Source organism: Lithobates pipiens, unplaced genomic scaffold (assembly GCF_037356315.1).
Source record: "Lithobates pipiens isolate NorthernLeopardFrog02 unplaced genomic scaffold, aLitPip1_a1.2 Scaffold_18, whole genome shotgun sequence".
Lineage (NCBI taxonomy): Eukaryota > Metazoa > Chordata > Amphibia > Anura > Ranidae > Lithobates > Lithobates pipiens.
The window spans coordinates 58940007-58955424 of record NW_027507758.1 but is presented as its reverse complement, the minus strand read 5'-3'; the positions used below and the strand labels follow the sequence as shown (position 1 = coordinate 58955424).

The 15418-nt window shown below is 42.4% G+C and overlaps 1 protein-coding gene across 1 annotated transcript in view; it reads right to left on the bottom strand.

Moving 5' to 3' along the window:
• SERTAD4 (SERTA domain containing 4) overlaps positions 1-13279 on the bottom strand; it is a 92819-nt gene extending 79540 nt beyond the window's left edge. Inside the window, exon 1 of the mRNA XM_077485717.1 lies at positions 13031-13279. The gene's annotated coding sequence lies outside the window, so the exon portion shown is untranslated. The remainder of the gene's footprint in view (positions 1-13030) is intronic.
• Positions 13280-15418: the final 2139 nt, after the last annotated feature.

Below are 15418 nucleotides of genomic sequence, written 5' to 3'. Positions count from 1 at the left end.
TATTGGACAATTGGTTTTTATTGATTTAAAACTAAATGTAACTTATTTGGCCACTAGATGGCGTGAATTATTATAGTACATGACTATTATACTCAGCGCCATCTAATGGCCAATTTGCATTATTCTCCATTTTATATAATAATAATAAAAAATTAAAAAAAACTTTATTTAGCCGAGGAAACAGCCTTTTACATTAGATTTTTCCCTAATTGTACAAAAAGAGTGTACATGCACTTTTACTGGATGAATTGCTATGCAAATTCTTTTTATTAATACCCCATAATGTATTTCATTTTTATGCATAGTAAAAATATGAAAACATTTTACTCCTAAAAAATTTGGGAATAATTGCACAATGTATTTGGAAAAGTGTTTATTTTATATTTCTATGTTGACAAGAGAACCTAAAACAATATGTTCATGTGTCTAAAAAAAGAAAAGTGTATGAGAGTTAAACACAAAGTGATTGATACTGCCTATAATTGCAGTTCAAGCTGAAGTCACTACTTTATCTTCATGAGTCTCTCGGCTATACCTGCATGATGCCAAAATGACAGGTCCTCTTTGCTGGCAGGGTTGGTCTGTACTACACTGCATAATGCTACAATGACAAATCCTCTTTACTGGCAGGGCCAATCTTTGCCATACCTGGAAGACATCACAATGTCAGGTCCTCTTTACAGGTCAGGTCGGTCGCTGCTACATCTGTATTATGCCTTACTTCCAGGTCCTCTTTACTGGCCTGGTTGGTCTTTGCTGCATCTGTATGATGCCATAATGCCAGTCCTTTATTGCTGGCCAGTTTGGTCTCTGTTATACCTGCATGATGTGATTATGCCAGGTCCTCTTTGCTGGCAGGGCCAGTCTCTGCTACACCTGCATGATGCCATAGTATGCCATAATATGCCTGCATGATGTCATAATAACAGGTCCTCTTTACTGGCCATGTCGGTCTCTACTACACCTGCATAATGACATAATGTCTGATACTCTTTACTGGCCAATTTGGCCTTTGCTACAACCCCATGATGCCATAATGCCAAGTCCTTTTTGCTGACTGAGTCAGCTTCTGCTACACCTGCATGATTCCATAATAACAGGACCTCTTTGCTGAAGAGGTTGGTCTCTGCTACACGTGCATGATGCCATTGTGCCAGGCCCTTTTTACAGGCAGAATCAGTCTCTTCTACACTGCATGATGCAAAAATGACAAGTCCTCTTTGCTGGCAGGATCAGTATCTGCTACACTGCATAATGCCATAATGCCAGGTCCTCTTTGCTGGTACCTTTCATCCAAAGACCAATACCACCATGGCATTGAGTCAGTGCTGTGCATGCATATAATGACAGGTCTCCTTTAGTTTCACCTCTATTCATAGATGCTATAACACTCAAGAGCCTGCACTGTATGACCACTGTTGGATCCTATTCTCAGTTATAGGCAGCTTATTTAGCTCTTGTCCCCACTATGTCACGTTGCACAGTGCAAGTGTATGACAGCCTATCACAATCTCTCTTGTCATCGCTGTGAATTCTACTCTAATCTGATCCAGAGTATGAGAGACAGATATAGAGAGATTGTCACCGAGCCAGGCCTGTCTTGTAGATGTAAACCAAATCAAGCAGGATACCTACTGACAGAGCAAAGCCAGGAGTGAGATCTACCTGTCAATAGCTTCCTGATGTTACACCCAGGCCAGGTCATTAGTACTCATGCAGAGGGCTCTGACTTGCCTGTTAGGCTTTATGTATCCAGCTCACAACTCCCTGCATGACATTCTAGAGACAGGACTGCTGCAGCTACACCTCTAGGCCGAAGAGGCCTTTTGCATCCCACTCTAAGTCCAGTTAGACCATGCTCCGAATCCACTATACCATTTTCCGGGAGACAGGCCGACTACAGCTGGCTCTTCTGGATGTAGGCCGATCTCTGCCCTGACCAGGGCCATCACAGTAATGACTACATCTGCAAGTGTGTGGGGTATTTGGTTCCTATGTCCCAATTACTCTCAACCTAGCATATACTGTATTTGGGCACTAACTCCATCTGCAACATCACTACAGAAAGGCTCTCAAAGGTGACCTAACACCCACTTACATAATTCCATGCTACACACTATTTTGGGACATGGCCACCTAGTGGCAGACTGTCTAACTGCACCTGCTTATACACTGTGTGTGCCCCCAAAGCAAAGCTCAATCCCACCTCACCCCCCCCCTTCCCCCGCTCCCTCCTCACAGGATTTGACTTGACAGCAGTGGGAGCCAATGGATCTGGCTGCTCTTAGAGACTGCAGGAAGAGAGGGGGCACTGGCAGGGACAGGGCTGGATCTAGAGTGGTGTCAGGTAAGTGTTTAGGGGTGGGGGAGGGAGGAACCGACATAAGAAGGTTTTTATCTTACTGCAGAAAATGAATTAAGTTAAAAACATTTTTGCCTTTAGAATCTACATTAATTTCTGTGTTACAGTATTTAGAGTTTCAGCTTAATGATTTTTAAATATTGCTGAGTGAAAAATAAATATTGCTGAATGAAAAAAATAAACACAGTGCATAAGCATCAGTAAAATAAAAGCATTTAAAGTAAATAAAAATACTTAACCACTTCAGCTGCCGAAGCTTTTACCCCCTTTCATGACCAGGCCATTTTTTTGATATTCTGCACTGCGCTATTTTAACTGGTAATTGCACAGTCTGGCAACTCTGTAGCCAAATCAAATTTACATAATTTTTGTCCACACAAATAAAGCTTTCTTTTGGTGCCATTTGATCACCACTGGGTTTTTTATTTTTTATTATATAAACAAAAAAACACTGAAAATTAAAAAAAAAAAAAAAAAATTATATATATATATATATATATATATTTATTTTCTGCTATAAAACAATAAAAAAAAGTAAAACAATTAAATTTTTTTTATAAATTTAGGCTGAAATGCATTCTGCTACATGTTTTTGGTTAAAAAAAAAATATATATTTATTGGTTTGTGTGAAAGTTACAAACTATAGTATATATACTAGAATTAGAATTAGTGTTTACAAACTATAGTATATATACTAGAATTTTTTAAAAAAAATGTGGGCTGCGGAAATTAACGATTAATTTCTTGATTAATCGTTCATTTTTTTGAATGACCAAAATTATTTTGATCGGTACTCACCTGTCCGCCGGCTTCTGGGTCTTCAGGGAGTTCCGTAGGAGATCCAGTGACGTCACAGACATCGATGTCACTGGACTCCTCCCCCCTTCCCCAAGTGCCTCCGTCTGCTAACAAAGGGAAGGGGGAGGAGTCTGGTGACGTTGAAGTTCTGATTGAACGTAAGACATACAAGGGAGGAGCTACACATGACGTCACTCGCTGCTGCCCTATGGAACTAACATGATTGTCGGCTTTACATGCTGTGTTTTTATCATCTTTATGTGAGTAGTGTTTGTTTGAACACAAAAATGAAATCTTATACTTAAGCTGTGAGCACTTAGATCTTTTCTTTCTACACATGACCTGGCGTCCTTGCTGAGATCTAAGGAGAAGTGAGAGAAGTTTAATGCTCCGTGTTAACCCTTTTGATACCAGCTTGCATGACCAGCTGTTTGCACAGGGGGTCCATGCCATAAGGTGAGAGTGTTTAGTTAGACCGGAGGTGGAAGGATTGTCACGCTACTGTGGGAAAAAAAAATTACTTACGTCAGTGCTACAGTTTGAATTTAAAATGTATTGTGTGAACTGTAAAGTTAAGTCATGGATTGTGGAAACTAACTAGTGTTGGGTGATTGTATATAGTGTATACCACATTTACCACTGACTAATGCAGAGTTGCAATGCAAGGAGATCAGCTAAAAGTAGTTGGATCTGTGTGTGCTTTATAATCAATCAAAATCAGTAGATTAAGCGATTAATCGAACATGAAAATTTTAATCTGTAAGAGCCCTATTTTTTTTTATTACTAGTAATGGCCGTGATCAGCGACTGTGGGCAAGCAATCTGACACTAACTGACACTTGGTGGGAAGTGACTAACTGACACTAATACAATGATCAGTAATTATACTATACACTGTCACTGTACCAATGACACTGGCTGGGAAGGGGTTAACATCTAGGGGCACTTAAAGGGTCTAAATGTGTGCCTAACATTTGTAATGTGTGTTGCTTTTACTAAGAGATGTGACTGTTCTTTATCTCCCTGCTCTGCATGGAGAAAAAAACAGCCACATCTCTGCTCCATATACAGAGCCCTGTGCTGCTAGTAAATACAGGGCTCTGTACTGTCATTCTCTAAGCCGATCAGCAGGTCCCGGCTATAAATCTTTGGCTGGGACCTGCTGATGATTAACTTGCACTGTACCGAATGACAGCACAGATATGACACACGGCCTTTACTTGGAAATGCTGGATCACATACATACGTGATCCAGAGCAGAGTGGCCGCCCTGTGCAGTATATCTACATGGGGCAGTCCACAAGTGGTTACGTTTGCCTGGTATTTGGTTCAGTGCAGAGTACAGATCACAGAGAGTAAAACTAATTTGATAAGCATGGTTTATGACTCTCATGTATCCTTAGCACAGTGGTCCTCAACTCCTGTCCTCAGGACCCACTAACAGGCCAGATTTTAAGTATTACCTTGGGGAGATGCAGACTAGAATACTGCAATCACTGAGCAGCAAATTATATCACCTGTGATGTATTTCAGTTATCTTGCAAACCTGGCCTGTTAGTGGTTCCTGAGGACAGGAGTTTAGAACCACTTCCTTAGCAGTTTTGGTGATATTTCAATTGCTCGCTGTTGCTAGTGCAACAGCTTTTTCTTGACCTTCAGGCTGCATTCACACCTGAGCGTTGCGTTTTCCATCAGAAAATCGTGCGAATTTACTGCGATTTTGCAGCGGTTTTTACCACGATTTGCCGCAATTTTGTGCATGGCAATAGGTCACCAATGTTAAAAGAAGAAAAACGCCCAAATCTGCTCGATTCGAGCGACAAAAAAGGGTCCGGAACTTTTTTGAGCTTCAGGCGACATGGAGCGGAGATGTGAACTTAGAGATGGACTATTTTATGATATTCAGTGGACACACCCTGTGACACCAGCTTTCCAGAGTACTTCTATATTTCCATAGGACAAGATTTCGCAATCCAACAACCAGCATATTGTTTACTGTAGCAGAATGAAATTACAATTTGTTAGATAGCAAATATAATATAGATTAGAGATGCACAATTCTGGCTAAAATGAGAATCACAATTTTTTTTGCTTAAAATAAAGATCACGATTCTCGCGGTATAAGATCATCTTTCACAATATACAAAAAAATTGGGCTAACTTTACGGTTTATTTTTTTAATTTTTTATTCATTGAAGTGTATTTTGTCCCCAAAAATTGAGTTTGAAAGACCGCTGCGCAAATACATTGTAACATAAAATATTGCAACAACGACCATTTTATTCTCTAGGGTCTCTGCTAAATTATATATATATATATATATATATATATATATATATATATATATATATATATTGGGGGTTCCAAGTAATTTTCTAGCAAAAAATACAGATTTGAACTTTGTAAAAAACAAGCGTCAGAAAAAGGTTTAGTTTTTAAATGGTTAAATTTCTCATCTACACACTGAAGTTGATTCCTTTGATAAGAAAAAGTTACAATGTTCATAGTTATCTACCAGCATTGACAATGTTGTGAAAAACTTGGCAGACTGCCCAGTTTGTTTCTTTTGACAGCTGAGTGAGCAGACAACTCTTTACACTTGTTACATGAATGCATTGGGAAATAGAGATCGTGAGGGGGGTTGAATCGAGATCACAATTTTTTTTATGATTAATCCTGCAGCTCTAATATAGATAGATCTTAGGTAATGTGTCTAATTAGCCTTCTCAACCTTGTGTGTTTTTGTGTCTAACTGATTGGTATCTTTTACTTTAGTGTAACCACTAGCCACTACTACAGCAGGAATTATGGGATATATATAAAGTTTGGCTCACAGATATATGCCTGAACTGCCTGCTAGACTGTTTACGACTTTACCATTTACGTCACAGCCTCATTAGACACCTTTTTCAGACCCTGGCTATTGCAGGTTTATGGTAACCCTGCATTCCATCCAACTTCTCTGCTTTTTGTCAAATTCATGGTTGCCTAAACACAGACATGAGATTTGAATCTGCCCATTTTTGTTACCAACTTCTGGGAAAATTAGGTTGGCACTGTGTACAGTACAGCGCTAATTTCATATTCTCTCTCAAAAGGAACTAGCAATTGTCACAAAGGGCACCACTAGACATAGGGCAGAATAATATTTTGAACAAAGGAGTGGAATCCACCAAACCAGTCACAGGGACAGACCCCCACTGTACATAGACTTCCAATGATGTGACCACAGCTACGCCCAGTGACTGAGCACCATTAGGCCCAACGACAAACCTCTTCCACACAAAGAAAAGACCACCAATGTGTAAGAGGAACTAGGATTGGGCAGGTTTTGGCTCCAAACTGTGCCCACTCTGCTTCTTTTTGGATAAGGCAGACACCCACCTGTTGTTGAATTAACCTTCCACCATCTTGTCATAGTCTTGACCTTAGGCCCCTTATGATATCCCCAGCCTCAGGCCTGAATATTTCAGAATAAAGGAATGTCTGTATACAAATGCATTGTCCCATACTTTACTGTGAGCTTTCATTGACATATCACATTAACATACTAGCATAGTCTTTTTTCTGTGGAATGCCACATGTAAGGTTAGGCATTCTATAGCATTCATTTGTGCTCATTTGTTTTTATCTTCCCTCTACACCGCCATTTCTCTCCTTGGGAGCACTACAGAGTTGGGACCACTTCCCCATGTATACTAAGTCCACAGCATTTATCTTTCATTGCCAAGTCACAGGACCCACAGCTGATGGTCAGGGGAATCAAGGGGCTCTTATTAGTATACCGGTCTCTTCTCAATGTCCCTTCTATAGCTCTGCCCAGCCAGGCATGTCCCAGATGGCACACTCATTCCCAAGCTTCGATCATCACTCACATCAGAGGACACAGTCCAAGCCTCCAAGACCTTCCACACCCCACTTTCGAAGGTCAGGGGAGACAGGACGACTACAGTTGTTCCTATTGTGTTTTGTACTACCTTGCCTGGGACTTCAGCCCTGCAAAGGGCCCTATATATCAGTTTGCAACAGACTACATCTTGATTGCTCTAGGGTCTTTGGCTGCCATGCCCTATCTACCCTAGACTCCACTCACCACTGGCATTTATATGGGCACTAACCTCACCTATTGTATCACTAGAGGAGGGATTTCTCTAAAAGGGGAGGTAACACCAAATTTCAACTTTGCCTTTACCATACTATACCATCTAGTGGCAAGCCAACTAACTGCACCTGCCAAAAACTGGACCCATAAACTGACCAACACTGGACTGATTGTCTTCCACTATTCCCAAGAACTGACCATAGCTGCACCCTGCAAAGATCAACCCAATATATATAACCTGTGTAACCTAGTAGCAACAGCTGGGTAACAAACACAACTGAAGGCAGAAGGTGCCAATTACTCCTACTGCTGGGAAATGACAGTTTATTAAATAACTAAGGCTACTTTCATACTGAGGCGCTTTACAGGCACTATAACACTAAAAATAGCACCTTGAAAGAGCCTTGAAAGAACCTTTCCTCTCACTCCAATGTGAAAGCCCTGGGGCTTTCACACTGGAGCTGTGCGCTGGCAAGATGGTAAAAAAAGTTCTGCAATCCGCATGTTTGCAGTGCATTGAAATCAATGGGCAGTGCCGCCAAACCCTCGGCAATGTGCCACTGCATCGGTGCTTTGCGGGTGGTTTTAACCCTTTTTCAGCTGCTAGCGGGGGTTAAACGTGCCCTGCTAGCGGCCGAAAACCTCTGCAAAAATGACGGTAACCTGCCACTAAAAGCTTTACTGCCAACGCCCCAGTGTGAAAGTAGCCTAAAGACAACACTTTGTTTTTTTAGTTTTGTATATAGTGGAAAGGGATTAGAACACCTGGGAGTTTTTTTTTTTCTTTTCTGTCTGTGCTCCCTTTGGGGGAGATTCATCCTCTCTGAAAGTAAAGAAAGTTCACATTTTTGATTTGTCCACAGAATAGGAATAGTGGGAATATCTTCTAATATGGACACTAGTTCTGATGACCCTGGTGACAACCAGATAAACCTTAACTTTGGAGGGAATTCCTCGCACTTCCTGTTTCGGCTATGTGACAGGAAGTGAAGGAATATCTTCTCAATGGAAAACCTGAAAGTGTTTTAACCCACCCTTCACCTATCCAAAATGCAAAAAAGCTTTGCCTTTAGGTCTACTTTAAGGGTAAGAACTGCGTCTGAGAGGTATTTAAGTGCTTGTTTTATGGGTTCAATTAAAGTGAAACTCTAGGCAGATCAAATTAAAAATGTAATGAAAAAAGAATTCCAGGCATGGTATATTTTTGCATAGTTACACTGGTCCAGCCTGCTAGCTGGAAATCACTGAAGCAGACTCCGCTACTCTAGTGATCTCAACTAGCTTCTTGGTCCTGTGCTGAGCGGCTGGCATGATGCATTCTGAATACAGGAGGTCGGCCCCATTTGGCACAAGCGCCATTCACAGTTTGCTTTGTATTTTCGAAATTCATGAAAACAATTATGTCAGTGACACACACGCTATTATTGCTGTAATGAAAATGGATAGTAATATCTATAGACCTCTATAACTAAGCCCAGGCCAGTTGGAGCGAAACGCGTCAGCTGGGGTTTGTTAAGAAGCACAGGCTGAGGCTATTTTCTACTCTTAACTTACATGGGCTGGTAGGGTAGATTAATTTGACCTCATTGCACATGATATCTGTAGTAGTGTTTAGTCCTGCATTATGGAAGCACTGGAGACATGGGCTCAATTTTCCAGCCACACTATCTGGCATACATTCCCCATGTTCAAGTGAGGTTGATTTTGGCCTTAGTATGGGTGAGTTGGACTACAACAGGGGTGCCAAACTGTTACCTGATGTAAATGGATCTGTTGCAGAATATGACAAACATATACTGTATGTTTATACTGTATATATTGTATACATATATGTGTATAGAGCCTCTAAAGAGCTGGGGAAAAATGTTCTTAAGGGTACAGTGTTGCCCCCCACAGGACACTTGAAGCACAGACAGTAACCATCTCCATCAATCACATCCTTGTAAGTCTGTTGAGTGCAGAACAGCTAGACGCACAGCAGTTGAACCCCCACCACCCCCTCCCCTCCCCCAGGTACTGTATGTCATAAACACTAAAATATTCATCTGCCCAACCTAAAATGACCTTCCTGGCAGCCTGAGCTTGCTGCTGGGAACAGACTGCTCCTTCCTCCCTGCCCGGGGCTGTGTTCTGACCTGTACGCCACACAAGCACAGACACGATCCCTAGATACATAATCATATGCTCTCCCTTCTACAGGAGACAATTAGTATTCCAAACATCAATTAAGAGTTATTATTCTATTAACCCTTTCATGGCCCCTTTGCCTGCAGGATGCAGTGTCACAAGATCAACGCATGCAAGGGACTAGTGGTTTTCCCATAGCAACCTTTTACCACCTGCAGCAGGGGTTTGCCAACTGTGCCAGGTCTCCAGTTTTTGGAGATGTGTCCCTGGAAACATCCTGAATCATGTCATGGTAAAATCCCTGTTTCTTTTTTTTTACCATAACATCTTGGCATTTTTTAGATATTGTTTTAGAAGTCTTACACTTATTTTTTTATTTTTTTAGAGTCAGCGTTATCTTTGGCGTTTTTGTTAAAAATTAAATAAATCCTGCAACAATTAAATTTAGCGTCCTTTTAAGCTAAGGGGAGGCTTAGGTGAGCAATAACTGAAGCAGCAACCACTGCAGCTTGGTGTGCCGTAAAGAGAGCCCAAAACACCCGTGAGTATTCTACTGTATGGCACAACAGCTTTCTTATAGGGCAGGAAGCAAACCGTGATCGCCATATAGCAGGGACCCTGTGCCATCAACCCTTATTTGACAATCATGAGCAAGTCCTCCTGATCCAGTTTAATAAATATGCTATTACTGAATCACCATTGGTCACATTCCTTTAATAGTATCATATCCAGCTTAGGTACACTTTAGCAGAAAAAACACTTCTGAGAAGGAATTTAAATGATCGGCGACTGTGCTGCATCTGTACCGGAACTAAAGTCTTGGCATACCCTGCCAAGCACAGAATGCGAAAGTCTATTTATGTAAGATCACAGGTACCCCCTAAGAATGCTTTGGTTAGGGACAGCATTAGACAGAATGAGAGGGCGTGATGGAACTTGTAGTCCACCACTGTAGTCCCACAGACACTGGAGAGTCACAGGTTGCAAAAGACTGTTCTAGGCACCAGCAGTTGTAGTAACATTGCATGTTGGCATGTATAGTGGCACGGTATGGATTGGCAGGTTTAGCTTGACTTGTAGTTCTACAGCAGCTGGAGGTGAAGCTGTTCTATGCTATAGCACTTTTGAATTTTACAGCAGCCCTTCTTAACTTATTACCCCAGAGGAACCCTCTAAAATAATTTTTGTGTCTCACGGTAACCCTTACTAAACCATTTCATTGGAGGTCAATGGGAAAAATGCCCCGGTTTTCAGAAAGAAGAATGCCCCTTACATTGATGGCCAGTGGGAAGAATGTCCTTTACCTTGGTGATCGGTATAAAGAATTCCCCCTTCCCCCTTTACATAAGTGGCCAGTATGAAGAATGCTCCCCTTACAACCATGGTCAGTGGGAAGAATTCCCCCCTTACATTGATGGTCAGTAGAAAGAACTCCCCTCTTATATTGGCAGTCAGTGGGAAGAATGTTCCTTACATTAGTTGGCAATGGGAAGAATACCCCTTATATTGGTGGTCAGTGGGAAGACTGCTCCATACATTGGTTGTCAATGTGAAGAGAGCCCCTTATATTGGTGGTCAGTAGGAAGAATGCCCCCTTTACATTGATGGTCAGAGTGAAGAATCCCCCCTTACATTGGTGGTCAATGGAAAGTATGTCCCTTACATAAGTGGACAATAGGAAGAATGCCCCTTACATTGGTGGTCAAAAGAAAGAATGTCCCTTACATTGGTGGTCAATGGAAAGTATGTCCCTTACATAAGTGGACAATAGGAAGAATGCCCCTTACATTGGTGGTCAAAAGAAAGAATGTCCCTTACATTGGTGGCCAATGGAAAGAATGTCCCTTACATTGCCCCTTATATTGGTGGTCAGTGTGAAGAATGCCCCCTTTACATTGATAGTCAGAGTGAAGAATGCCTGCACCCTTTACATTGGTCAGAGCGAAGAATTCCCCCTTACATTGGTGGTGAATAGAAAGAATGTCTCTTACATTGGTGGTGAATAGAAAGAATGTCCCTTACATTGGTGGCCAATGGAAAGAATGTCCCTTACATTGGTGGACAATATTATTATACAATAGGAAGAATGCCCCTTACATTGGTGGACAATAAGAAGAATGCCCCTTACATTGGTGGACCATAGGAAGAATGCCCCTTACATTGGTGGACAATAAGAAGAATACCCCTTACATTGGTGGACAATAAGAAGAATGCCCTTACATTTGTGGACAATAAGAAGAACGCCCCTTACATTTGTGGACAATAGGAAAATGCCCCTTACATATGTGGACAATTGGAAGAATGCCCCTTACATTGGTGGACAATAGGAAGAATGCCCCTTGATATTGGTGATCAGCATAAAGAATGCCCCCCTGCAAGTGGTGGTCAGAAATTTAATGCCATCCTTAGGCACAGCTAAAGAGAGCACTGGTGTCATGCAGCTGGCTCTGCTAAGCAGCATTAGACCCAGAACACCATCAGATAGGGGGTCAATCAGCTACAACTCAAGAAACCCCCAAGGCAATCTCTGGAGGAGCCTTGCATGAGAATAGCTTATCTAAAGATTAGTTACTATGGAATGTCACAGCATAGAATGGCAGGGTTTGCTAGCCTTATGGTTCCACCGCAGCTGGAAAGACACGGTATGCAAAAGGCTGCTCAATGCAAAATTGCTAAAAAGTCCTAAGCATTATTTAGCATATGTTGGCACACATGATGGCACAGTATAGACTAGCAGAGTTTGTAGGACTTGTAGTTCCACAGCAACTGGCAAGCCATGGTTTTCAAAAAGCTGCTGTCTGCATTATAACTAGTAAGTCCCCAACATAATTAAGCATAGATTGGCACACATGTTGGCACAGTATAGACTTGCAGGGTCTGCTGGGCTTGTAGTTCCATGGCAGCTGGCTAGCCATGGTTTCCAATGCAATATTACCAGTAAGTCCCCAACATTATTAAGCATAGATTGGCACACATGTTGGCACAGTATAGACTTGCAGGGTCTGCTGGGCTTGTAGTTCCACGGCAGTTGGCTATCCATGGTTTGCAATGCAATATTACCAGTAAGTCCCCGAACGTTATTTGCCATAGGCTGGCATGCTCAATAGAACAGCATAGACTGGCAAGGTTTGTTGGACTTGTAGTTCCACAGCAGCTGACCCCAAGCAGTTTGCAATAAACTGCTTGAGGCACTATCCCAAGTAATTCCTCATCATGAGGTTGGCGCACATGTTGGCACAGTATAAACTGGCAGGTTCTGCTGAGCTTGTATCTCCACAGCAGCTGACCAGCCATGGTTTGCAAAAGGCTGCTCTATGCAATATCACCAGCAAGTCCCCGATATTATTTGGCATGGGCTGGCATGCTCAGTGGCAGATCATAGACTGGCAGGGCTTGCTGGACTTGTAGTCCCACAACAGCTGCTCCATCACAATCAGCAGAAGGCTGTTCAATGCAACATCAACTGATAGACATTACATAACATAGGGTGGCATAGTAGACTGGCAAGGTGTGCAAAATTCTGCCCCATGCAAGATCAATCTCTCAATGTGATCTGCCAGTCATGGAACCCATGCACACTTCTCACAAACTTTTTCCCGTCTCCTTCTGTGCCACCCTCCCCCTATACCCATCGTCTTACCAGGGCTGTGCAGTGCAGGGGGTCCTGTGTGTGCTGGGTAGCAGGTTGGCAGCGATCAGACCTCCAGTTCCTTGCTGGCATCTGTGAGACCCGAGCTGTGCGATGTGTGACTTGCAGCAGACGTTGTGCTTATGAAATGATGGCTTTAGAGTCTAGCAGCGAGCGTGTGAAACCAGTAAATCCTGTTTAACATTTCCCTGTGGATCTGGCAGGAGGAATAGTAGTGTGCCCCCAGGGTGACAGAGGAAATATGACAACCTCGTGTCTACACCAACAACCCCCAATCCCAGCGACGCCGGCCGGGCGCCCTCTGCTGACAACTGCTGCTGCTGCAGGGACGTGCTCCAAGCTACAAAATATCACCTATGGGGCAGTGTATCCACTCTACACATTGGAACATATCATCCCACTGTTACCAGGGTGTATCTAAACTCAGGCATTCAAAAATAGACATTTCTTTACCTCTATGTGTACTTAGAGCAATCATAACAGCTTTCATACCGGGCACTTTTACCCCCTTCCCGCCCAGGCCGGTTGTCAGCTTTCAGCGCTGTCACACTTTGAATAACACTGTACCCAAACAAAATTTGTATATATATATATATATATATATATATATATATATATATATATATTTTTTTTTTTTTTTTGAGACAGATAGAGATTTTCTTTGGTGGTATTTATTCACCACTGGATTTTTTATTTTTTGCTAAACAAATGAAAAGAGACCAAAAATTTTGATTAAAAAAATAAATAAAAAATAAGTTTTAGCGCACTGATGTGTGCTGATGAGGTGGCACTGATAGGCACTGATAGGTAGCCTTCATGGGCACTGATGGGCAGCACTGATAGGTGGCACTGTTGAGGAAGCACTGACAGTCATCACTGATGGGCACTGAAAGGCAGCATTGATGGGCACTAATTGGCATCACTGATAGGCACTGATTGGCATGCAGGACTGGTGGAAATTGATTGACAGCACTGGTGGGCACAGGTGGGCATCACTGGTGGGCACAAGTGGGCATCACTAGTGGACACAGGTGGGCACTACTGGTGGGCATCACTGGTAATAGGGGTCGGCCGATATTCCCTTTTTTCGAAGACTCGGTATCACAACAAACTTACCAATATTACCGATATTGCTCAAGTGGCTGTACCAGGATGATGCATGCAGCTGCAAGCATTACCCCTGTACCATTCTTAAGAGCGGACAGTTGGCTTTCTTGTAATAACAACCAATGAGGCTCAACAGGCGCTCCGCCGTTATCACAAATAGCGGGAGGGGACATCATCCCCCCTCCCGCCACCTTCTGCAGCTCAGCCCGGGTCTCCTGTCCCACTGGAAGGACCGAGCGACCAGCCGACATGTCCGCCGGCTGGCCAGAGACCTGAACAATGCCGATTGTTTTAATCGGGTCTCAGATCCAGTAACCCGGAAGTGATGACATCAGGTCTGGATTACTCTCATCCTAAAGGCGCCAGTTTAAAAAAATACAAAGTATTCAAAAACGCAGATATTTCTGCGTTTTTAAAACTTTTAAGTGCAGTGGAGGGGTTTAAGGGCCTATAGGCCCAAGATCCCTCCATAAAGAGTACCTGTCACTGCCTATTACAGTCACAAGGGATGTTTGCATTCCTTCTGACAGCAATAAAAGTGATAAAAAAAGAAAACCAAACCACAGCTGATCACATGATAAAGAGCCTACGTGATAGGCTCCTTACTGTGATCGGAGATGCGGTGTGTTTGACACACTGCACCACCGATCGCCTCACTGCGCACCCCTGGGGGGCGCACACAATTGGCTTGTTTTGAAGGACATCATATGACATCCAGTCAGAACAATTAAACCCCCACCCAGCCATCATTTTGCTTTAGGCCAGGCAGGAAGGTGTTTATTACCACTGGGGTTTTTTTTTTTGCTAAATAAACAAGATATTATTGTATATTGTATATATTATATATATGTATATTATTTAGTCTGTAGGAAAGTTATAGAGCCCACAAACTATGGTGTATATATACAGTATCTCACAAAAGTGAGTACACCCCTCACATTTTTGTAAATATTTTCATCTTTTCATGTGACAACACTGAAGAAATGACACTTTGCTACAATGTAAAGTAGTGAGTGTACAGCTTGTATAACAGTGTAAATTTGCTGTCCCCTCAAAATAACTCAACACACAGCCATTAATGTCTAAACTGCTGGCAAGAAAAGTGAGTACACCCCTAAGTGAAAATGTCCAAATTGGGCCCAATTAGCCATTTTCTCTCCCCAGTGTCATGTGACTCGTTAGTGTTACAAGCTCTCAGGTGTGAATGGGGAGCAGGTGTGTTAAATTTGGTGTTATCACTCTCACTCTCTCATACTGGTCACTGGAAGTTCA